Source organism: Grampus griseus (genome assembly GCF_964374135.1).
Source record: "Grampus griseus genome assembly, chromosome: 6".
In the NCBI taxonomy this organism is placed as follows: Eukaryota; Metazoa; Chordata; class Mammalia; order Artiodactyla; family Delphinidae; genus Grampus; species Grampus griseus.
The window spans coordinates 104,771,586-104,797,569 of NC_139000.1; the positions used below are offsets into that span (position 1 = coordinate 104,771,586).

Consider the following 25,984-nt stretch of genomic DNA (forward strand, 5'->3'; position numbering starts at 1 on the left):
GTGAAGTATCCTTTAATCTTAAAAATATCAACTCAAAAATGTTTGACATTTTGTCTTATAAAATTTAAATAATTTATATAAAAACTGTGAAGTTTATTAGGCATGAAATTGATCGGAAGGGAAAGAAAACTTCTGGGAAATGCTGGATGTGTTTTATAGAAAAGTATATTTAAACAAGGGATCCTCAACCCTGACTACAGATAAGAATCACTTGGGGAGCCTCTGATACCGGACACCTTCCTCTCATTCAGATGACAACTGGTAGTTTTTTAAAAAGCTTTCCAGGTGATTCTAATCTGAAACCTGGCTGCAAGGTGTTTTAAACTAACTTGCCTCTGATGATGATGTGATGGCATCATGTTGTATCACGTGAAAATCTAGCTGGATTCAGTGTTATGCTTTTATATCATTACCTGGTATACAACGGGAATTCTGGATCCCACTTCTAAGGATTCTTACTCATTAAGTCAAAGGTGATGGTAGGCCTTTAAAATCTGGTTGTAAAAAGAAATACCACAGGTGATTCTTATGCAAGTATCCAAGAATCACACTTCAAAAAATATTCTAGACTCTAAAGAGGTCTGGCTTTGCCATATGCTAATTTTTTACCTTTAACAGGTCAATTTCTCTGAGCCTCAGTTCCCTTGTTTATAAATGAAGACAGAAGATAAATACCTACCTCACAAAATTGTCAAATAGGTATCAGATGAAAACTCATATGAAAGCTCTTTGAAAATTTTAAAGTGTTAGGAACTATAAGGGATTAAGATTATTGAGGATTTAAGAGATTTGTTTGAGGGCTACCATAGTACATTCCTTGACATGTGTTTAATTCATGTGTACTTTTTCCTCTCCTTTAAAACAAAAAGCACCAAGAAATTAGGTGTTGACAGAAGCTTTTATCAGGCACAGAAGTCAGTTTTCTGATAATAATAATTTGTGTATCATGTTTTTTCTTTCAAAGTATATATTTCTTCATATTTATTATTAATTCTTCTTAAGATATAGTTGAATATTTGGCTCAAATGCTTTACTTTTTCTTCCATCTTCATCGTCTTTTCCCTTGAAACTGGAGTTAATACTCAAGACAAGTAGAGTCTGAATTCCCTCACGTCTGACAGTTAGTAACCCTTTACTCTGAAAGCCAAACTTATAACAACTCATTTACAAATAAATCAGTAATTCTTGAGGCTTTTGTCTGAGGATTTCCCCTGAGAACAGCATGAGAGACCAAAACAAACATTCAGACAAAAAAAATAAGTTACTATAGAAGGTACCAGTTTCAGCTCAAAGATGTTGTCATCCATCGCCATCTGCATTATATTATCAATTGCCAAAATGTTAATTGGGGGCTCCCCTGGTGGCGCAGTGGTTGAGAGTCCGCCTGCTGATGCAGGGGATGCGGGTTCGTGCCCCAGTCCGGAAAGATCCCACATGCCGCGGAGCGGCTGGGCCCGTGAGCCATGGCCACTGAGCCTGCGCGTCCAGAGCCTGTGCTCTGCAACGGGAGAGGCCACAGCAGTGAGAGGCCCGCGTACCGCAAAAAAAAAAAAAAAAAAAAAGTTAATTGGTTTTTTTGTGGGCCAAGTATAGACAGTTAAGTGAACATCATTATGAAAATCTTAACTTTGTGCTTCGATTTTTATATATTCATTTGTATCTTCTCTACTAAACTGTTGTTGTATTTGTAAAGGATATATTGGCCTCTCGGTTACTTTCAGTATCTTAGTTTTGCTCCACAAAATTTACTTAATATTGTTAATGCATTGTTTTAAATAACCGTATTTAGTTTGGGTTGTGTTATTTATCAAACTAGCGCTCCAAATTAAGATTTTTTTTCTTTAAAGAAACAGTTGAAGAACTATAACAAAACAACAATTTCAAGTCTCAACTAGCTTAATCCAACATAAGCAAGTCCTGACAGCTCTCCTACCATATGTTTAATTTGTGTTGTGATTGGCATGTGATAATGTTTAGTATTTTATTTGTTCAGTTGACAACTGAGAAAATAATAGTTCTCTCCAAAATGTTAATATATAACTGAAAGGTTTTTGAGAAGTACTCTGATTTCAGCAATATTGTATTGAATTTTTTCAGTGATTAAAGCAAACAATTCAAGACAATATTAAGCTCGAAACAGTAGTTTCAAAGAACAACTGATTAGTAACTCAACAACTAGCAGAGGGCATAGTACATAGTAGGTTTTCAATAAATATTTAAATGAATGAATAACTGATGTTATGCAACTCACTTTTACTCTAGCAGTGAAGTCTCACTTCAAAGAAATTTGAAGAGTCTAAATTTAAACTAAGTGAAATGAAGTCTCTGCTTTACCAGAATAATCTGCGGCAGTTAGTAATATGTGAATTGCACCAAATAAAGTGTATTTCTCCTAGAGTAACAGTCCATATTGCTATTTTAATTAAAGAAATATATATACAAACTTGTACCAACACTTTATATTAATTTTAAAAGGTGATGAGCTATTCTTAGAGGTATTTAGGTTCTTGTTGGTTTTATGTGAAGTTAGATCTTTGTGTAGTGGTTGGGTAAATGAATATTCAAGTAAACCTTGATTAATGATGATTTTCTAAAAGCTGTTTCTTAGAGCAGATTTATGAAAATTCTGAGAATCTCTTCAAATTAGAAAAATTTACTACATTTTAACCTACCTCATTAGTTTCTTTGTGATAATAGCGGGCAGTAACTGAAGTTGTAACTGTATTGGTTTAGGCTATATCCCCATGAAATAAAAGGAACTACTTAAAGTTTTTTGATAAAGTAGTGGATCATTGGCTTGAGTTAGAAAACATTAATATACCAAAATTTCACTATGATGATATTTATATTGCTTTTGACATGCCAAAGGTATATCATATTATCATACTTGGAATCAAAAGACCCATAATTATGATGTAAACTAGACAGCTCATTTAATTTCTCTTGGTCTCAGTTTCTTTGATGTAAAATAAGGATAAGGTAATTTGGGGCCCCGAAACCTACCTCACTGGACATTGTGAGGATCAAATGAGATAACAGGAATTACAGTGCTCTTTAACCTGTAAGTTTCCCTACTGATAGTGTTTGTTTTTGTTAGAATTTTGGGGTTACAGAAAGCAAGGATAATGGTCTTCAGTGGTATTTAGCAGTAACAACAGAATAGGCAATTAGACCAGTATTCATTTGGTATAACTTTTAAGTCAGCAATCCAATTAATCCTTTAAAAATGAGGTTCTTTTTCAAGAGTGGCTATGCCCTTAGATTGTATTCGTTCTTTATTATATGTTATACCAGAATATGTTTTCAAATTTTATATGGCTGAATTTGTAGGTCACTTTCATCAGAAATTTGGGGATCTCCATTATGTTTTCTTTGATACAGAATGATATAACTACATTAGCTTGGTTTCAATGAAATTTATAAGAAAAATACAAAGAGAAGTGTAAGCCTTATTTTTCTTTCTTTGAGGACTTTCATGTGCCCAGTTCTTTCCAATTAAGAACAATTTTTAAAATGTGATTACTGTAACTGGTTGGTTTTCATCGTAGCAAAACTTTGCATTTTAAGTGATAATATTATCTTGTTTGTATATTTGCATATATAATTTTTAAACCTGCATAAAGTAAGGATTTCTCCGTTCTTTTCCACACATAAGCACACAAAAGAGCATTTTTATAGAACCTAGGTTTACAAAGGAACTCATGATTCTTTTACACTTCTTTTATGCCTTTTTTACAACTGATTAAAATAAGAAAAAATGTTTACATTTAATTCAGCTATGTTTCTTGGTAGCTGTATGATTTTATACATTATTCTTATATCATTTTAATCTATTTTATATGAAAAAAGTATGTTGACATCTCTTAATATTTTAGTTCTCTTCCCTTCTTTTTTGTTCCAATTATATGAGTTTTGAGAAAGGAGTAGGAAGACTAAGCAACCTTTACCTTCCATCTGACTATAATTAGTCTCCTGTGTTTTTTTCTAATGTAAATTCTATATTTCTTTAACAGCCAAATTGATATCGGGTTATAATTTTCTCTCAGAATCCGAAGTATTCTGAGAAAGAAAATGTTAAGGTCTATCCGGAACCAGCCATCTTTGCAGACATTCCAATTTGGTTGATTTATAAAGATTTAATATAATAAGTTAATAAGCATCTTTCTTATTCTGTGATCTCTAATTAGAAAGTAAAAATTTTGTTGCCATAAAGATAAAAGAAGGTAAATTTTCACCTATATTTTAGTCAAATCCCATACCAGTACAACATTATTCCTATAAGTGAGAGTCATTCAGTCTATTTAAATGTATTGAAGGTTGGTTTCCTTCAGAGTACTTTTTTTTAATAATCACTTTTCTCAGAAAATCTATTATGTCCTTTCTTGGACATTTTCATTGGTATGATAGCATTGTTCATAATTTTTTTCTCATTTTATTGGCCACTGTCACCACTTTTCCCTGATCAAGAGAAACAAGTTTTTTACCTTGTAGTAATTCGGGTTTTGAAAATTCAGTGTTCCCTTATTTTGGTAATTACCATTCGCTAGTAACATTAGTATTTATAAGACAGTGCTATTTTTCAAGCTTGTTATTTTATCATATTTCCTGAAGTAGGGTGAACTACAACATTATTATTGTTGTTGTTGTTGTTGTTATTATTATTGCCCTGGGGTTTTTGTGATATAAGTCAGCTTGTTTGTATTGCTAACTTGCAAGTATTTCTTTACCTGTGTTGACATGCTTACTGACATAAAAGAAAAAACTTTAGAGCTTAATAATTTCTTTTTTCTAAATTGGCAGATTTTTTTAATGCTTAGTAAAAATGCATTATGTTATTTTTAAATACCACAAAACTTTGTGTCAGAAGACCTGATCTCTAGTGTTGCCTCTGTTTTCAATGAGCTGTGTAACTTTGGAATTTTACCTCTTGGGACCTCAGTTTTCTCATCTGTAAATGAAAGGAACAAGGGGATTAGATCAGGTAGTGTCTCAAATTCCACCTGTTTCTGATTTGGTTATCCCTTGACTATTTTATAATCATTATCTAGGCTTACTTTTATTCTTGTTATTCTTCCCATGAACTATATTTACTAGATCAGCCTGTACTGTTAATGCAAGTTATACTCAAATTAATAGGATTCAGATACGTTGCTAATTTTGTTTCCCATTAGTGATTTTAAGTTATTTTATTTTATTTTATGTTTTTCGGCCACACTGCACGGCTTGTGGGATCTTAGTTCCTCGATCAGGGATTGAACCTGGGCCATGGCAGTGAAAGCACCAAATCTTAACCACTGGACCGCCAGGAAATTCCTGATTTTAAGTAATTTTAAAGGAGGAAAATTATATTACAGATAATAAAAGTAAAAGAAAGGTTACAAATAATTGACATGACCTTTTTTTCTCCCAAGGGAAAAGTCTCCTAAAGAGCCAGCATAAGCACCTTAAAATTGACATACAAAAAAAATAACATGTAAAATTCTGTGATCTTTGTTCTCTTAAATATGAATGTAGCTATTTAGGCTAAACTTTTAACAAAATGTATTCAAGGTAAAATTAGTAAACAAAGCAGTGATAGCACTGGCCCATATAGCTAATTAAAAAAGCTATTAGATTTTACTGACATTAAAATGAGTATAAAATGTAAAAGGAATTTAAGAGGAATGGATTGAAATTTTTCTGTTCAATAATTATTCTTAAGCTGTATTCTTAGATTCATTGCATAAATATAGTTGCAAGATTGCTATGGGCAAGTGAATGTCCTGCTTTAAAATATTGTTAGAGATAAATGTGGTGTGTTATTTTTTATTTTTTTCTGGCTCTGAAGAAGATGTTTCTCTAAAGCCTCCTTCTGTAATAAAATGTGGAAATTCCATTAGTTCCATCTCTCAGCAGAGTTCTCTTGTAGATTTAATTACGTTCTCTGAGAACCAGGCCAAGGAGGTTCCTGTTACTTTTAAAGATCATTGTCTTTCTTCTAATTGTCTTCATTAGCTCATATCAATCTCTTGAACCCTTGGTCTATAGATTTACAGTCTAGGTATTGGGTTTGGTGTCTGATGGGTAGAGAAGAATAATGGAAAGTTGATATAGGAAGGTGTACTGGTTTCTGGTGTGATTTCTTTGGCTGGACTTGATTCCTTGTCTTTCACTGGATCAGACAACTCTCCTGACTTCCAGAAATTGAATTAGATGCCCAGCTTTTCTCATTCAGACATGCCTGTATTACAGTGTTATTTTAACTGCCTGTTAAAAACAACCACTTTATTTTCAGTTCTCTGTCTCTTCATGTTTTGATATTACATTTGTTAAGCTTGAGTCTGAGGTCTAAACATTTCATTGAGTATTTTCTGGGTTTTGATAATGGGATATTCTATAAGATAAAACAGATAATCCTAGGGTGATTTAATTTATATTTATCCATCCACTATTTTTCTATTTCTCTACCTACTTATCCCCTCCCCCAGTTTTGAAAAGGAAGTTTATGTCTTTCTTCCCTGTCTCCCTCCCTTAGTCCTGCCTCAGATAATTTTTCTTTGAACTACTCTTGTTGGCAGAAAGATTTAATATGAAATAATTCTATATTTCTGAGACAAGATCAACACAGTAGTTCTTTACACTGAGCTGAGGTGTTTGTGTACTTGAAAATATTATGTTTTCTTTATATGTGAACTTGAAATTATTTTTTTAATCATGAAAAGGACTCTAATTTGAAAATATTAGTCTGGAAATTCTTGTCATCAGGTGCTATTTTTACCTTAGCTTGTGAATTATCATAGTAAATCTGAGTTCTTTATCATTCATCTTTTTAAAAAGTTAATTTCTCTAAAATTATCCCATTTCACAGATCTTTAATACCAACTTCAAACAACTTTTCTGCTTTTATTTTCAGAAATGTCAAATTCTGTTTTCAAGAGTTTTATTTTTTCATTGCAGTTTAAACGTATTGCATATGTGAAGGAGTGATGCAGTTTAGAAATTTACTTTGGCATGATAAAGACAGCAACATCACAGTCCCTTACTCCCAGTCCCAAAAAGAAAAGTTCATTTGACACTCAAAAGCTATTAAATTGTCTTATTTTTATTTGAAAGAGCTATGGAAACTGTTTCTTCTAATTTAAACTTTTTAAATTAGGAAAATACCAACTTTGCTATATTTTAATCTGTTAATGAATTGGGGATATTATTTATGTAAGTATATACGTCTACAATTTATTATAGTTAATAGTTATTTCGCTTTCTGTAATATACGATACCTGAAGCTCACATTTATTTAATGTGAGCTTTTTTTTTTGAGACTTTTTTTTGTTTTGTCTTATTTTCTTAATGTTGTACAGTATTGTATATGTTAGGTTATCACAGTCATCTCAGCAGAAAACTCTTCCATAGATGGACTGTTCTTTCTGAGAATCAGCCCAAGGAGATTCATATCATGTGGTCATAGTTGGATAATATTATTCTGAGCTATGTGAAGTTGCTGGTTTTGTTGATCAAATGTTAACAATTTCATAATATATATTCAAGAAACAACCAAACAAAGATCCTTTAGAACAGATGTAATGACTTCCCATTTCAACTCTTCTAATCAACCTACCAGGCTTTATGAAAGAGACTCAAACTACAGATAACCGTAGGTCTATCAAGAAAATTCTGCTTTGTTTTGCTTTTAAATTGCCCAGTTTTCAAAGGTGTTTAATCAAAATGACTTTGGTGGGCTTCCCTGGTGGCGCGGTGGTTGAGAGTCCGCCTGCCGATGCAGGGGACACGGGTTCGTGCCCCGGTCCGGGAAGATCCCACATGCCGCCGAGCGGCTGGGCCCGTGAGCCATGGCCGCTGAGCCTGCGCGTCCGGAGCCTGTGCTCCGCAACGGGAGAGGCCACAGCAGTGAGAGGCCCACGTACCGCAAAATAACAAAAAAAAAACCCCAAAAAACAAAATGACTTCGGTAATTGAAGCAAATATCTTTCAGGAATACATAAGTTACATACGGCTTTCATTAAATCTGTGTGTAGTTTTTAAGCTTTCATTATTGAAACATTTTCATACATCTAAATATCATTTAGAGGCAAAATAACTCCCCTCCCCACCCAATATCTAATATGGACTCAAATTTTGCCAGCTACAGAATTGTGTCTTCTTGATAGGCATTCTAAAATAATGAATACTATTATGTTATGTAGTCAACAAATTTGCCTTAAAGTGCCATTTAAAGATTTTCTTTATGCATATGTTTCAGGTTGTAAGAATTAAAATATATGAGTATAAAAAAGCATATAAAATTAAGAAGCTCCTACACAGGAAATCCCCAATTTTAAATAGAGCTATGTTCTAAAAGGTTGCAGATTGTGTTGTTCCAAAGTCATCCTACATCTCCTCATATAAATAATATTTTTGTGAATAATAAGGGTAACAGATAGCCAACAAGAGCTGACCTAGTGCACTCCAGTATTAATCTCGGGGTCTTGGTTTGGAATAAAGTGTTAGTGACTATAGCCCTTTCACCTCTCTTAAAAACAAACAAATACATTGTTGTTAGCACAGATTACTATCAGTTAGTAGAATATTAAGCTTTAAAAGTGGAAATAATTTAGTGTTGGTGGAACTATTTTGAGACAAGGGATATCATTTAAATGACCTAACTTGGGAATCTGCTCCTCTTGCCCTGAACCCATGTGATGACTGAAAGTGCTGTATATTTTCAGTGACCTTGAAGAAAGGAGCTAGTCATTTCTATTTCATGCGTCATATGAAGTCGGGGCCTTACTGATCTCACGTTTTTCAGTTCAAAGGCTGTGTCTGGAACATCCTAGATATCCTTCACCCACGCTCTTCTAAGGCTGTGTTTCAGGCTCTGTCTGCCCTACCTTCAGGTAGGCCTGCGTTCCGGCTCTGCTCCTTGATATTAAATTTACAGATGGGCACTGTCCATTCTTGTTTTAAAAAAGTCTTGCCTCATTTTACTGTTATCAACAATGACCACCACCTTCTCTTTTTTTCAAGAGATATAAAGGTAGAAAGGATATTTTTTTTCATTATTTTCAGAAACTATTATTCTTAAACAGGTGGCACTTAGCAATTTAGTTTTCAAACTCTAATCTGAATTAAGTTGATGAGGTGATTCTAAAATTGATTCTAAAATTTTAATCTTGCTTTATCATATAAACATCTAGTTAGAAACTTTATGCTCATAAAGACTTGTATTTTGTGGCATTAGTTCTTCATGTTTCTTTTTTATGTATTTAAAATCGTTCATTCATTTCCAAATGAGTGGAGAAGTTACTGTTGAGCTCTGTATAGGACAAGTGCGCTTGATTAGAGCATGAAATGTACTTTCACATTAGCTGGGTGTGCTTTGCACTCTGCTCTTGTAGATTTATTTTGTTTACAGTAGACTGATGTCAGTTTTTGTAAATGTTTTTACTTAGCACTTTAACTGTGAGTGTATAAACTGATTTTAAATGTAGTGGTTGTATATTTTGGTTATAAATTGGAAATTTGTAATAAAATTAAATGATTTGTTCTGTATTTTGTCATTAGTACCTGACTGAGTATAGTTTTCTACCTCATCTTCTAGACTCTATTTAACATATTACACTGCTATTTTTATTTTTTTTATTATATCACCAAATTTACTTAAGAAAAATAATTTGAACACTATTTTTCCTCCAGTTGACACCTTTGAGAGATGTTGCTGTTCAATGTGGCACACAATAAGGAAACATTTTGATGACGGGGCATTATATTGAAATACCCTCGCATACCTCCACCTCCATGTATAAAAATACTCCTTTGGAATTAATGCTGCTGTCGCCTCTTGAATTTAGATTCAATTGTCAGTAAACCTAAATTAAATGTAGCCACAGTCTTTAAAATGATCGCATAAAAAAGAGAAGTAGTTAAAGCTCTCAGAAACGTGATACGTTACAATTATAGATATGTGTAATCAGGCTATACGAAATGTAATACTATTTTAAACATTACATTTAAACTAAATAGCAGTTTCATTTTGCCATCAAAATTAATAATGGTGCTTCACATCCAAAGTAGGTGTGGAGGTTTGATTATTTCTCATTTGAGAACAACGTAAATGCCTTCTTGCCTCTACTTTTCCATCTCATGGATTCTCAGGGGTTCAGAGGTCATGTGGTAGCCCCCTTCTCACTTATGGAACCAGCTTTGAAAAGGCTCCAAATTAAAAATAATCCTTGGCAGCTTTATTCCAGTTCTAGTACAGAAGAATCAGGTTATCTCACCAAATTTTTCAGTCCTCTGATAAAATCTGCAGATGCTTCTTAATTTGCCTCTTTGCTAGGAAAGATGAGAGAGGAAAATTCTCATCCATCACAACTATAGGTAACAGTGAACTATGGAAAGCACTAAAGTTTAAAGCAACGTATCATCATTTGGTCTCACTGCCGATGTTTAAATGATGTCAGTGAATCTTTCACACTAGCAAATTATAAGTTGAAATTTTTTCCAAAAGATTGAAGGTAGCCACAATTCTCCCAGGCACAGATAGAATGGGTTTTCCTTCCTGCAAATTGGGGGAGAAGAGATAATTACTTTATTATCCTACAGTGGGAACAGCCGTACTTGATTCTGTGCATTCCCTGGCCTAGTATCCACGCATTTGGGGGTACAGTTAGCTCTGAAAAGTTCTACACAGAGTAGGTAGATCAGTGAAGGTATTACATAGTAGTGACCTTCTAAGCCTGGATATGAAACAGCTTCATTATATAGGCATTTCAAAAAACCTATGCAGCAAGAGGAAAATAGACTTTTCAACCAAGTATCAGTTGAAAGTCAGAGATCTGAATGCACTGACTCAATTATTGCCTAGTGTTCCAGAAAGGTGCCTGCCACCAACGTGCTGGAAGGCACCAAAATTTAGTGTGAGTGTAAATAAGGAGCTCAACATATGGGGATAGGGAAAGCAATACTGAAACACAATTTGCTGGTCTCTACTCCTTTATGGCTAAATATTAATTGAGCAAGGAATTAAGACCAGAAAAGAAGTGAACCTCAAGTACTGCTCCTTTCAGTTTCCATTTTAAAAAGCTCAAGTTTTATAAGTGTTATTGATGATTTCCAGAAATGTGATTTATTTTTTAAGAATTCTGTATTTACAGGTGCTTGGTTCTTCATGAATGCAGTGTTCTATTTACAGTCCAAATCATTTACAGCCATTACATAGTTGTTGGGTATTTTAAAATAAATGGTTATCTATTTCTTAACTGCCTCTCGAATTAGAAACTGTAATTACATGAGTCTCAACGGCTGGCTCTTTATGTTTTATTAATTATTTTTGTTGGTCTCCATCACAGATGGAATTTTTCACTGGTAATTCCTCCTAAATCCATTCATATGGAATTCAGAGCAGTGAAAATAAATTTCACACCATAGAGTAGAGAATGATAACGGTAAAAAGGAGCAGGAGGGATCTGGGGACAGCCAGCAGGACCAGTTCAGTTCTCAACTGGTGTTGGGTTTTGCAAAGGTTGGCTCATTATAACCTGTACAACATAGGCCTTTACGATCTTCATGTCTTCCAGCTTCATTTTTGTCAGTGAGAGATCTGCCAGAAAAGAACTAGCGCTGACTGCCCAGTTCCACTCCTTCTGCTTGCATGTAGCCGCCTCTTCATGTGGTACAGTGTGTCTGTGCCGTGGACCACAGGGTTGAGTCCTTGCTCGTGGAATGGCGCAGGCGGAGCTGAGATTCATACCCAGAATTGGGTGCTGGCTCAGGAATATCCAGAGTCTCTATGTTGCTCTTTACCTCTATCATGTTGATTGGTGGTGCCACGCAATAGACCGGAAGCTGATGCCTACTCCCCAGGTCATCATAGCCCTCTGTAAGCGCACCATGTGGTAACGTTATGTTCTCACCATCAGTGATTGCCTGTGCCAGGTCATGATCGTTGCTTTCAAAAGCATGTGCTGCAGCCTTCAAGGCATCCCAAATCTCTTTACAGCCTTCAAAAGCTGATGCAGTATCTCAAAATTCATCTCTCTTGCTAAGCAGTTGTCCATCTGTCATGGGATAATCGCTTTTCCATTTGGGTTTCTCCTTTTTCAAAGGCTGGTCACGACCTAAAGCAACTCAGTCCCAGGGCCGCCCGCCCGGCAGGCTTGGCCCCCCTGCCGCCCTCGCCTCTGGCTCGGCCCCGCCAGACCAGGGCTGGCCCATCCCGGGCGGGTCGCAACTCCCGCTTCACCCCCTCGCAGCCCAGCACACCGGCGTCCAGGCGAGTCCAACCCCGTTGCAGCCTGTCCGCCAGGCCCCATCGGTCCCCGCCCCTAAGCTGCTGTTTTTAAATTAGGTGTCATATTTTATGTTCTTCTAATTACTAATTTTTTCATTCATAATAACAGGATCCACACTAATCTGGAATATAGAAATATATAATAAACACACCATTCTGTATTATAGCTCTTTCACACTTGTTGATATAGATGAGTCCCATCTCTGTTCACTATTATATCCTCAATATATACCGCCACTAGGCACATAATGGGGAAAAAATGAATACATTAAAGTATCAATTTCCCAATAGAAAATCCTACCCACATAAGCAAATCAGTTGATTTTTTTTTTTTTCACACACAGGACAGCAGATCAGGATTTAAACTGCTATTAGCGTTTTTTTTGCCTAGATTGTACAGTGTTTAGTTGGAAGGGACCTTAGAAATCATAAGGTCCAACTTCCAACCCAGTACAAAAACCCTTCAGAACCATCTTTTATAAGCCTCGGCTTGAATGAAGCTTACTACTCTGTAAGGCCTTCCATGTCGTTTTCAAGTCGGCCAACAACCAAAATGATCAAGGAAATTAACACTCCCCAAAAGTCTTCCTAAAGGAACTGCTGACGTCTTCATTTTAGCCCTGTGAGATCCATGTCAGACTTACAGAAGGTAATAAGTTTGTATTGCTTAAACCCCTAAATTTAGGGTAATTTGTTAGAGCAGCAATAGAAGGCTAATATATTCAGCCTCACACTTGTACATCTGCAAAGTGTAAGCAATGAACAAGTGAGTAATGGAAAATGGCCCAAGGAGTCCATTAGAGACCAGAAACGTTTCAGGGAGTTGGCCAGTTGCCATGGAACAGACTGCTGAGGTGGCTGGGATAGGTTGGAGGTACTGAGATTATTTAATAAGAGCAATCAGTCCCTGGTGGCCTTCTTCCAATTTTATTCTTCATTTTTTTCACCATTATTTTCCAGTTTTCTTTTTATTCCCATTTTTCCTTTTATCCTCTCTTCCATCCTACTTTCCTCCTCCTCTTTTAAACACTGCTCTTCATTTCTCTCTGCTAATCAAGCCTATGTTTTTATCAGCCCCACACCCCCACCAGCGTACCCACCCATTTGTCAGAAGGAGATAAGGAGAACATGAGAGGAGCCTTGGGAGAATGTCGAGATTTTCAAGTGTGCCAAGAATTAAAAAGGTAAGGAACATAGCTTTACCACCTGGTCTCTGGGTACTCCAGAGCACCACATGCATTAACAAAAGAGGGTTATATACAAATCTATTTATTTAAAAAAAGAAATCAACACAAAACTAAGCAGGTGGGCTTCCCTGGTGGCTCAGTGGTTGAGAGTCCGCCTGCCGATGCAGGGGACACGGGTTCGTGCTCCGGTCCAGGAAGATCCCACATGCCGCGGAGTGGCTGGGCCCGTGAGCCATGGCCGCTGAGCCTGCGCGTCCGGAGCCTGTGCTCCGCAACAGGAGAGGCCACAACAGTGAGAGGCCCGCATACCGAAAAAAAAAAAGCAGACACTCAAAAGTATTTTGAAAATAACAAAAGGTTTTTGCTAAGGTACTGATTAGTCACTATCTTCTATTTTGCTGCCGAAAAATTATGTTGAGCCCTTTTCACTCTCTCTTAACGCAAAACTAAAGGCCCTAAGGGGCTAATTGAAAGTCTTCATCAACTTCAAATAATATTACGTGAGCTACTGAACAATAATAAATACAATAGAAGCATTTAAACGCTTCACATGAAGTGAATCAATGAAGCATATACAGTTTTATTTTAAGAATTTTTTGGCACCGGATTTTCTAGAAAAGTGTTTGCTGAATACGGGGACTAGATCCATGACTAATATCTATATGCAAGCTTCCGGTTTCCCACAAGTCCTGGTGGCTGCAAGGGCAGACGAAGGGACATTGTTCTCTGGCAACAGATTGGGCTTTGGTTGAGCCAGTTTAAGGGAACTGTTGGTAAGAATCCTGAGGACGGGGTAATACCTGTGCCCTTAGCCATCAATATAGTAGATTTCAAATGAACCCTTACCACAAAGCAAGGAGAGATTCCCTTAATGATAAGCATTTCTAAAAATTCCAAAGATTATGTGGGCCATGTGGCTGCCAGAAATTGGTTTGTTTCTGGAGCCATTGCTGCAGCACTAAAATCGGTCAGCAAACTCAGAGAACAAACTACACCTTTAATCCAGAAGTCCTTTTCTTCCTCTCTTTTGTCCTATCCATTGGTAGGAGTTCTTTGGCACAGACATGGCATATTTAACTATAAACTTGTTTTAGCTGTCACAGTTTTAGTTGTTTTTCCAGAGCCGAGGGTTATATTCATATTGTTTTTCTTGTCTGTTGATGAAAGTAATTTTAGAAAATGATCTTTGAAGTCTCTGTGACCATGAATTCATTCATTTATTCAGTAAACACTCATTTGTCTACCTACTCCTTACCAGGTAGTGAGTAAGACCCTAGGAATTCAAAGAAGGAAATGTCATGATTTATACTCGTGTAAAGTTCACATGCTAGTAAGGAGATAAGCTTTTCAACACATGAGGACCGTAATACTGATGTGTTCAAAGTGTTATTTGAGCACAGATGTGGAAGAAGTTCCTTCTGCCAAGAAGACTGGGCGTTCAGAGAACTTTCATAGAGTATGAAAGATCCAATCGATAGGAATTTATTAATCACCTATTAATTGCTGAAGTTACGGCAGGGAACAAAACAGGCAGTTCTGTTTTAGTTCTCTAATCAAAATTTTGAATCTAAAGGGAGGAGGCAGACAATAAATAAGTAAAGACGTTAACAGATTAATTTCAGATAGTAGTAAGTGTTACAAGACTAAGACTGTCCTGGAGGGAGAGGCTTAAAGGTCTTGGTAAAGAATATGGATTTTGTCCAAAGTGCAAAAGAGTGCCATTGAAGCATTTTAATTAAGTGATTAACACGACCTAATTTTCCTTTTTAAAAAATTATTCTGGTAGCTCTATGAAGATGGATTATGAAAATCAAGAATGCACACAGGGAAACCAATAAAAAAGCAATTGCATGAGTACAGGTTAGAGATAATAATGACTAGCACTCAGATGGTAGTTGTAGAGATGGACAGAAAAAGGAAGATTCAGGATGTCTTAAACATTGGATGTGATAGTTGAGGAAAAGGGACGATGAAAGATAACTCTTGGTTCTTTGGCTATAGCAGTGAGGTGGAGTAGGGGCCACTTCCTAAGGTGGAGAAAACTGGAGGAAGAATAGATGCTGACGGGAAAAATCAAGAGCTCTGTTTTGGACAGGTTAGGTTTAAAGTGACTATTAGTTATCCAAGTGAAGATGCCAAGTAAACAGTTGGATATAAGTCTAGAGCTCAGGTTGAGATTTTGGCCTGAGATAGAAATGTGAGCATCATCAAGATATAGGTAGGATTTAAAGCCATCACTTTATATGAGATCACCTTGGAGAAGACTGGATAGAGAGGAGAAGTTGTGTAGAAGACAAAAGGTCAGGAAAGGAGACTGAGAAGGAGAAGCCAGTGAGATAAGAATATCCAGGGAACCTGTTAGAGAAGCCAGGAGAGAAGTGTTTTATAAAGGAGATGATGACTGAGGAAGATCATTTGACTTGACAATGTGGAGGTTATTGAAAAGAACAACTTAAATAGAGTGGGAGGGGGGCCAGCATGGAGTGGATTGGAGAGAAAATGGGGAACTTACATTTCCAGCAGTTGGAAGATTCGGTACTTTCAATGACCCTCCCAATGTAAGCAGTTAAAATGCTGGATTATATATAAAAATCACCTTTGTGTTTGTATTGCTGAACTGCCACGATCTTACCAACAAAAGTCAAAAACAAAGTGAAAGCAAGAAACATTGGCGATAAAGCAGCACCCATACCAGCTTCTGCTCTAAGAGTTTTTTTTGCTGAGCCCTGGAGACAGCACCATATTTGGGGGATAAGAGATTAACCCTAAGGTCAACATCAGTTGGAGAATGTAATAGATCTCTGCATAAAGCTGGGACTTCAATGGGTTATACCTTCAATGTAAAGGAGAAGGAAGAAAAGAAAGTCACCCAGAACAGGATATCAAAGAAATCTGAATTCAAATTTAGCACTGGTTGGCAGGAGTATGGTGGAATTTCCCCCTGAGAATGTGTAAAGGCCCTCATGCACATTTTTTGGTCCAAATGTACACTGTGTGTGATCTGAACCTTGAGCCAAGAATATAACTCAAAGGGTTCTGGATTGCTTGCTACTTCAGGCAGTTGTCAGAAGCAAATGAAGAGGAAAGCAATTTTAATTTAGGTGCCAAGGAATTTCCACAGAGAAATTTCCAAGGGAAAGGAGCAGGTCATAGTCAAAACCAGCAAAACATACAAAAAAGAACAAGACATCACAAGTGACAGCCTATTCTCCAAAGGATTAAGATGTTAGAGTCAACACACAATATAAAATAACAACTTAAAGAAATTAAAGAAATTAAAGAAGGTATTGGGTATATAACACAATACTATGAAAAGTGACTAGGCAGATTTGAAACAAGAGACCTAGTTGAATTTCCAGATATGGATGATTTAATAATCAAAATTAGAAACAACAGATTAAGCACAACTGATGAAAGACTACTGAACTGAAATATATGTGGTGATGGTTTTTAACTTTATTTTTAAAATTATTATTTTTAGCCGCGCTGTGTGGCATGCGGGATCTTAGTTCCCTGACCAGGGATGGAACCCGTGCCCCCTGCATTGGAAGCACAGAGTCTTAACCACTGGACCGCCAGGGAAGCCCTGTGGTGATTTTTAAATGTCCAGAATTCTTTGATATTCTTCCTTTCAAGAGGTGGAGTTTAATTCTCCTTTCCTTAAGTATAGATCGGACTTAGTGATATGCTTCTAACAAATTGAATAAAGCAAAAGTGAAGGTGTGTGATTTGGGGACTGGGTCATAAAAGACACTGTGCCTTCCTGCTGCTGCTTTCCCTCTCTTAGATCCCTGGCTTGGGGAAGCCAGCTGGTCTGTCAGGAGAACACTCAGGCAGCCTGCTGAGAGGCCCCTGTGGGGAGGAACAGAGGCCTCCTCAATGAGCTGTCTCGGACGCAGCTTGCCAGCCCTAGTCCTGCCCTCATTTTTTTTTTTTTTAACATCTTTATTGGAGTATAATTGCTTTACGATGGTGTGTTAGTTTCTGCTTTATAACAAAGTGAATCAGTTATACGTATACATATGTTCCCATATCTCTTCCCTCTTGCATCTTCCTCCCTCCCACTCTCCTTATCCCACCCCTCTAGGTGGTCACAAAGCACCGAGCTGATCTCCCTGTGCTCTGCGGCTGCTTCACACTAGCTATCTATTTTACATTTGGTAGTGTATATATGTCCATGCCACTCTCTCACTTTGTCACAGCTTACCTTTCCCCCTCCCCATGTCCTCAAGTCCATGCTCTAGTAGGTCTGTGTCTTTATTCCCGTCTTACCCCTAGGTACTTCATGACCTTTTTTTTTTTTTCTTAGATTCCATATATATGTGTTAGCATATGGTATTTGTTTTTCTCTTTCTGACTTACTTCACTCTGTATGACAGACTCTAGGTCCATCCACTTCACTACAAATAGTTCAGTTTCATTTCTTTTTATGGCTGAGTAATATTCCATTGTGTATATGTGCCACATCTTCTTTATCCATTCATCTGTCCGTGGGCCCTTAGGTTGCTTCCATGTCCTGGCTATTGTAAATAGAGCTGCAATGAACATTTTGGTGCATGACTCTTTTTGAATTATGGTTTTCTCAGGGTATATGCCCAGTAGTGTTGGTGGGAACGTAAATTGATACAGCCACTATGGAGAACAGTATGGAGGTTCCTTAAAAAACTACAAATAGAACTGCTCTCATTTGATTACAGCCCCAGGGGCAGCTTGACTGCTACCTTGTGAGAGACACTGAGTGAAAACCACCCAACTAAGTCACTCCTGGATTCCTGACCCCCAGAAACTGTGTGAAGTAATAAATGTTTGTTGCTTTAAGCTGCTAGGTTTTGGACTAATTTGTCATGCAGCAATAAATAATACAAGATTAATTTGAAGAAATTACCCTAAAGGCAGCACAGAGGAAGAAAGAGATAGAAAATATGAAATGAGATTAATCAACATTCCAGAAAGAATAATGGGAACAAAGAAATATTTGAAGTGTTAATTGCTAGGAAATTTCTAGAATTGTTGAAAGACAATAATCACTAGGTCCATGGAGCCCAGCGAATCCTAAAATGAATACTTTTTTTTTTTTTTTTAACGGCACTTAGACATCTCATAGGAAAACTGATGAATACCAAAGGGGAAAAAATCTTAAAGCAGCCGGAGAGGGGAAAGATCAATTTCAAAGGAATGGCGATTACACTGAAAGCTGATTTCTCTATAGCAATAATGGAAGTCAGAAGCCAGGAATATATCTTAATTTACTGAGAGCAAAATAACTGTAAACCAAGAATTATCAACCAGCAAAACTATCTCTCAAGAATGAGGTTAAAGTAGAAGCTTTTGGGTTGGTGAACACATAGAGATTTGGGGAGAGTTGATCTCGGGTGGTCTCAGCCTGCGGCAGCTTGAAGCAAAATTCCCCTGCCAGAGACTGAAGTCAGGCTGTGGCAGTGAGAGCTCTGAATCCTAGCAGACCACGAGGGCCAGTAGCCAGTGACAAGGCCCTGGCCTGTCGTCTTTTTAGAAATGAAATTCCACAAAGAGACGGAAAGTAGTGAAACAAGTGTTATTAGGAGGAAAAAGAGTTCGTGTGAACAGACTCACGTGGGCGGGCTCAGAGAGAGAGTCGCGCCCTCGTGATAGCTTGAATCACTTATATGGGGCATTTCTTCCGGGTTTCCTCTGGCCAATCATCTTGCTTTGCCTGGCTCTGAGCCCACATTTGGTACATCTCAGGGTCCTCCCATGTGTGCACGTGCATCTCTGAGCCAAGATGGATTCTAGTGCAGAGGCCTATGGGTAGGTTGACATCACCTACTATGGGGTGGCGCCCCCACCCTTTTTGACCCCCAAGGAACATTTCTGCGCCATGTGTAGTCAGGAGGTTCTCCTTGACCTCGAGAATGAGAAATATGTGGTCTCTTGATCTCTTATCTGGGCAGGGCTCAGCTCCTCCTCGCTCCTATTGTCTTCATCTTGGAGTATCTGTCCACAAGGGACAGACTCCAACTGCTCAGTCTGGGGCCCATCTATCTCCTGCCTCAGAGTGGCGTGCTTGGAGGAACATGGAAACTCTGCACTGTCTCCCCATACTTTGCCCTGTGCATATCTTCCATCTGGCTGCTCCTGAGTTATATCTTTTATTAAAAGCCAGGAATCTAGGGCTTCCCTGGTGGCGCAGTGGTTGAGAGTCCGCCTGCCGATGCAGGGGACACAGGTTCGTGCCCCGGTCCGGGAAGATCCCATATGCCGCGGAGCGGCTGGGCCCGTGAGCCATGGCCGCTGAGCCTGCGCGTCCGGAGCCTGTGCTCCGCAACGGGAGAGGCCACAACAGTGAGAGGCCTGCGTAGCGCAAAAAAAAAAAAAAAAGCCAGGAATCTAGAGGCTACATATGAAGATGGGGGCATCAAATAATGGAAGGAGACACTTGATTTGCATTTCCCTGATGATTAGTGATGTTGAGTATCTTTTCATGTACCTGTTGGCCATTTGAATATCTTCTTTGGAAATATGTCAATTCAGATCCCAGACCAACCAGCACTATAGGATGTGCTCTGCCGCTGCCCAGGTTCTCTGGCCAGGTTTCCCGGATGGGCAGGAACTGAGGCTGTGTATTTGCTTTCCTGCTGAAGTGAGGCAGTAGAATGAGCTGGTGGGGGCCCTTGACTGGAGACTCAAATCAGGCAGAACTGCCAAACAACAGTATTCCCTGGCCAGACAGGACCACAAGCAGAGCCACTGGCTGGGATCTCTGCACCGGCGCACGGCAAGTAGTAATGCGGTCTGTGGAGGTCTGAGCGCTGGCTGCTGCTAGCCTGGCGCTCTGTCTCCGATGGTGGAGCCCAGCCGGTTCCCCAAGTGATCTCTTTGAGGGGAGACCTGAATGCGCCTCCCTGGAAGTGCGTTCCGCGATACTGGGAAAGCTGGGTGTCCACTTTGGGTTCTCTTTTTCCCACTGGAGCAAACTGTAGGCGAGGGGCCCTCTTCAGGTAGTGCTGTGCCGGCCTGGGGGAGGGGCAACGTGGTCAGAGCGTAGCCACTCCTCTTGCCTTCTAATGTGGTCCTTCTCAGTCTCTGTGGTCCAGGGGGGTGCTTCAGCGTCACCTCTACTTTCTGGGATTTTTCTCAGTGGTGTCTTGTCTATGGACGGATACTAATTGATCTTCTTGTGAGGGGGACTGAAGTGGATTGAGGCATGTCTCCATCTTTTTTTTTTTTTTTTTTTTTTTTTTTTTTTGCGGTACGCGGGCCTCTCACTGTTGCGGCCTCTCCCGTTGCGGAGCACAGGCTCCGGATGCGCAGGCTCAGCGGCCATGGCTCATGGGCCCAGCTGCTCCGCGGCATATGGGATCTTCCCGGAGCGGGGCACGAACCCGTGTCCCCTGCATCGGCAGGCGGACTCTCAACCACTGCGCCACCAGGGAAGCCCCATGTCTCCATCTTGATGATGTTATTTTGGGGAGGATGCTGCCACAGGCCCAGCTGGGGCACAGGTGGCAAGCTATTGCTGGCCCAGAAAGCTAGGTTGGAGATGGCAGGATCTGCTAGTATTGGAGGGTCTAGTGCGGAGGCGGGGGTGGCGATGGCTGTGGCTCACTGCGGGGACGAGGACACTGGGGACGGTAGTTCTGGGGAGTACTCATTGGTGCGAGCCCTCCTGGAGCCCGCCATTTTCTCACCAAGACCTGGCCCTACCCAACAGCCTGTAGCCCCTCAGAGATTTAGAGACAGTAGGTCTGAGGTAGGGCCCAGGAATCTGAATCTAGAAGCACATATGATTCCGATGCCTGTGGCCTGAGGACCACACTTTGAAAAACACTCCCCCGCATCATGGCATCATGGATTCTTTTTTTTTTTTTTTTTTTTTTTTGCGGTACGCGGGCCTCTCACTGCTGCGGCCTCTCCCATTGCGGAGCACAGGCTCCGGACGCGCAGGCTCAGCGGCCATGGCTCACGGGCCCAGCCGCCCCGTGGCATGTGGGATCTTCCTGGACCGGGGCACGAACCCGTGTCCCCTGCATCAGCAGGCGGACTCTCAACCACTGCGCCACCAGGGAAGCCCCATCATGGATTCTTGAATCCCTTAGGCAACAAGTAAATCCTCTTTATCACCGAAGGACAAATAAGCAGGGGATGGTGAGTTCTGAATACTTCCTGAGATTTTCCCCTTCCCTTTGTCCCCGAATTCCTCTCTGTGCAGCAGCTTGCCTGTGCCGTGAGGTGGGCATGTGTGAAGTAGGTAGACACCTGCCAGCCAGCCTAGTGGGCGCAGTACAGCTCCCGGGAGTGACAGGGCACTTCTGAGTCAGCTGTCCTAACGAGCTTGCTTGTTGACTGACTGGAGGGGAGGAGCTCATTATTCACGTTTGGCCCAGAGCCTCCTCTTGTAGGATTGCAAATGAATGGAGGCCATATGGCTCCCACCACGTTCACCCCCATGGAAAAAAGTGGAACGATCATCAAAGCAACACTTTAGTTCACCCTTCTCATTGAAAAGGGTCAGATTAGCTGGAAGGAAGCTCATGAGGCTGTTTGGCACAGACTTTTCACACTTGATCTATTCCTTTCTTCTTCCATCCATTACCCCTGCCCAGCCCACCTTGATCCCTTGAATAGGGACATTGTCTGCTCCAAGTCATCCAAAACAAAGCCTCTGTTCTTTTGAGCAATTCCTGCCTCCAGCCCCCCTAGATACTTCGGAAATATAACCCCTAAGAAAACAACATGAGGTTAAGAATATCATGTCAGTATCCCTCTTCCTGTAAAAGGGCTGGCCTAATCCAGAAACTTCATTTCTTATATTATCCCTGCTTCAAACCCCCTACAGTACCTTTTTCTTAGAGCTCTTTATCTCTTGGTAGAACTCTAGAATAAAAACGCTAGAGCCAAAAACATCTATTTGGAGTTAAAAATTAAGTTGGAAGACAAGGTGGAATTTGTGGCTTTCTGGGTCAGACCCAGCCAACACTCCAAGGAAAGGGAAGAGGCCTGGGGCAAAGGTCAGCTTTAGACACTTCAGGTTGATGGTTTCAACACAGACAGCCACCTTCTTTAACCATGAGCCCACTCTATACAGAAGTGCAAAGGGAGGCTCCTCCCCCACCCCAGAAAAGGGAGGTTCCCTTCATTCCTGCCCCCATTTCTGTAGCCCACGGGTGCTGGAAGGGAGGGAAGCCGTAGCTCGTCTTTCTGCAGGCTTTGCTCCTGCTGCCCATCCATGGCATCCAGGACTCCTACTGGGCCCTGGACAGCTTCTGAGCTGACCTTGTATTGAGTCAAAAATGCCCGTTACACCTATGTGAGTCCCTTCATTGGGTCTTGAGAGGTGAATAATTTGCTAAGATGACACTGCTCAGGAGGGTGGATCCCTTTTGATGTTACTCTAGAATGACTCCTATCAATAAGTTTGGGTTATTCTTCTCTTATATTTTTTATTTTTATTATATTTTTTATTTTTTACATCTTTATTGGAGTATAATTGCTTTACAATGGTGTGTTAGTTTCTGCTTTATAACAAAGTGAATCAGTTATACATATACATATGTTCCCATATCTCTTCCCTCTTGTGTCTCCCTCCCTCCCACCCTCCCTATCCCACCCCTCTAGGTGGTCACAAAGCACCGAGCTGATCTCCCTGTGCTATGCGGCTGCTTCCCACTAGCTATCTATTTTACGTTTGGTAGTGTATATATGTCCATGCCTCTCTCTCACTTTGTCACAGCTTACCCTTCCCCCTCCCCATATCCTCAAGTCCATTCTCTAGTAGGTCTGTGTCTTTATTCCTGTCTTACCCCTAGGTTCTTCATGACCATTTTTTTCCCCTTAAATTCCATATATATGTGCTAGCATACGGTATTTGTCTTTCTCTTTCCGACTTACTTCACTCTGTATGACACACTCTAGGTCCATCCACCTCATTACAAATAGCTCAATTTCGTTTCTTTTTATGGCTGAGTAATATTCCATTGTATATATGTGCCACGACCACGGTGCTCCCTTTTAACATGGGGCATAAGTTTAGATGAGAGAGAAGATAGGATGGGGAGGAGAATGCTCATCTTCCTTTCTTTCCTTGAGGCTCTTTCTACCCATGTCTCCATCTTTCTGCCTTGCTGGATCTTTCTCTTTGCTTTTGCTACTCTGTGGCCCTGTTTAAACCAGGAGTTGGGTTTTTTTTTTTTTGGCTGCACCACTCGGCTTGTGAGATCTTAATTCCCCGACCAGGGATTGCACCCGGGCCACGACAGTGAAAGCCCAGAATCCTAACCACTAGTTCACCAGGGAACTTCCTTAAACCAGGAGTTCTTAACCTATGGTTCATAGATCCCTTGAATATACAAGAATAAGTCTATTGTATGGGAAAAGGCCCATAGTTTTTCATATTGTCAAAGTGGACTGTAATGAGAAGAAACTTAAGAACGATTATTCTAGACTTTTTCTCCCTTTTCCTTTCTCTGACCCTCTTGCTGCCCCCTTAGAATTCTGACTATTGTACTGTTAACACCCTTCCTCCCTGGCCAATGTCTCTCCTGTCCCTTCTCTCATGCCTTCTCTCTTTCTCCATCTATCTTTGGTTTATTGCCCCATGCCATCTTTTTTTTTTCTGAAAATTGGCCATAATATAAAAGTGAATACTAATAATTGTCACATATTGAACAGTGTTCAGTAAATAAAGGTTTAGTTTCCCTAGTTATTTTCCTAATTTTAAAAGCCACTGAGTTGGATCTTTCATATTTTTCTCTAAGAAACATTCAAGAGGGGTAGTTGTTGGCTACTTTTTTTTTTTAAGTTCTTTAAAAAAATGTTTTTATTTACTTTTGGCTGCGTTGGGTCTTCGCTGCTGCGCGCGGGCTCTCTCTAGTTGCGGCGAGAGGGGGCTACTCTTCACTGCAGCGCGCAGGCTTCTCATTGCGGTGGCTTCTCTTGTTGCGGAGTATGGGCTCTAGGCGTGCAGGCTTCAGTAGCTGTGGCTTGAGGGCTTTGTTGCTCCGAGGCACGTGGGATCCTCCCGGAACAGGGATTGAACCCGTATCCCCTGCACTGGCAGGCGGACTCCCAACCACTGTGTCACCAGGGAAGACCCTGTTGGCTACTTTTTGCTCAACTGTGACAATTAATTTTACCCCTTATGAACCTTCAGCTGTGAATGAGAACGTAGCTTCCTGCCCTGGGTATAATCAGATGTCGGGAGCACAATCGCTCCCCCTATTGTCACATTTTTACATTGCATGCTGCGATAGGTGAGGAAGGTACGTCAAAAGGCAAGAAACCTAATAGAATTTGAATGAATGAACAAGATTGGTTTTCAGCAGCTTTCTGGTCTGTCTGAACAGGTGGTGGCTACAGAGAGAAAGAGGCAGAGGAAGCAGGGAAGGGTCAGACTCTATGTCATCTGAGCAATACGAGACTCTCCTCAACCATTGGATAGAGCAGATCTTTGATCTTCAATAGTACAGACTGCAATCCCACCTTTAATCGTGAGCCCACACTATACAGAAGTGCAAAGGGAGGTTCCTCCCTCCCCAGAAAAGGGAGGTTCCCTTCATTCCTGCTCCCATTTCTGTAGCCCACGGGTGCTGGAAGGGAGGGAATTCTTAGCTCGTCTTTCTGCAGTCTTTGCTGCCCCTGGACAGCTTTGAGCTGACCTTGTATTGATTCAAAAATGTCCGTTTTCACCTCTACGAGTCCCTTCCTCGTACCTTCAGAGATGAATGATTTGCTGAGGAAACACTGCTCAGGAGGGTGGCTCCCTTTTGATGCTGGTCTCTAGGGAAGCATTTTCCCTACTTCACCTTTAGCAATTGGCAACATGCTACCTTGACATTCAGAGACTGAGTGACAGCCCAGGTAGGGCACCTCTCATTTGTCTGTCTGAGGCCCATCTTTATGGGTAGATAGGTTTTCCCTGCATTAACACATGTTTTCTCCTCCAATTCTCTGCCCCAAACACTCTCCCCGTTCCTCCACCCTAAGTCACATCCACCGTCCTTGGGTTTCTCTGAACCTTCCCGTCTCCCCTACATCGCTCCCAGCCTCTCTATCCCACAGACACTCTTCACCCCTCACACGTTTCATCCAGCCTCCGTCCCAACCCTCCGCTCCTCTCCCCAGATTGGAGGTCCCAAGTCTACTGACCGCAGTCCGCCCTTCTCTTCTCCCAGCCTCTCCCTCCCACCTTCCCTCAGGCTGGCTCTAACGTCTCTCCTCTTGGGTTCTTTCTGGGGTATGAAACTGCTCCTGAGAACTTGGGATTTGGGATCTTTGGTCTAAAAATCCTGGCATAACCCTGCCCTTAAGATCCAAGTCACTGGGACTTCCCTGGTGGCGCAGGGGTTGAGAATCCGCCTGCTAATGCAGGGGACACAGTTCGAGCCCTGGTCCGGGAAGATCCCACATGCCGCAGAGCAACTAAGCCCGTGCACCACAACTACTGAGCCTGCGCTCTAGAGCCCGCAAGCCACAGCTACTGAGCCCATGTGCCACAACTACTGAAGCCTGTGCGCCTAGAGCCTATGCTCCGCAACAACAGAAGCCACCGCGCTGA

General features: G+C 40.4%; 1 pseudogene across 1 annotated transcript; it reads right to left on the reverse strand.

The window, feature by feature from the left end:
- Positions 1 to 11,465: 11,465 nt before the first annotated feature.
- Positions 11,466 to 21,111, reverse strand: LOC309824219 (ubiquitin domain-containing protein 2-like; annotated as a pseudogene). The gene is made up of 3 exons: positions 21,038 to 21,111; positions 20,198 to 20,445; positions 11,466 to 12,101 (listed from the first exon to the last, which is right to left on the reverse strand). The product of its transcript is annotated as a ubiquitin domain-containing protein 2-like (transcript).
- Positions 21,112 to 25,984: the final 4,873 nt, after the last annotated feature.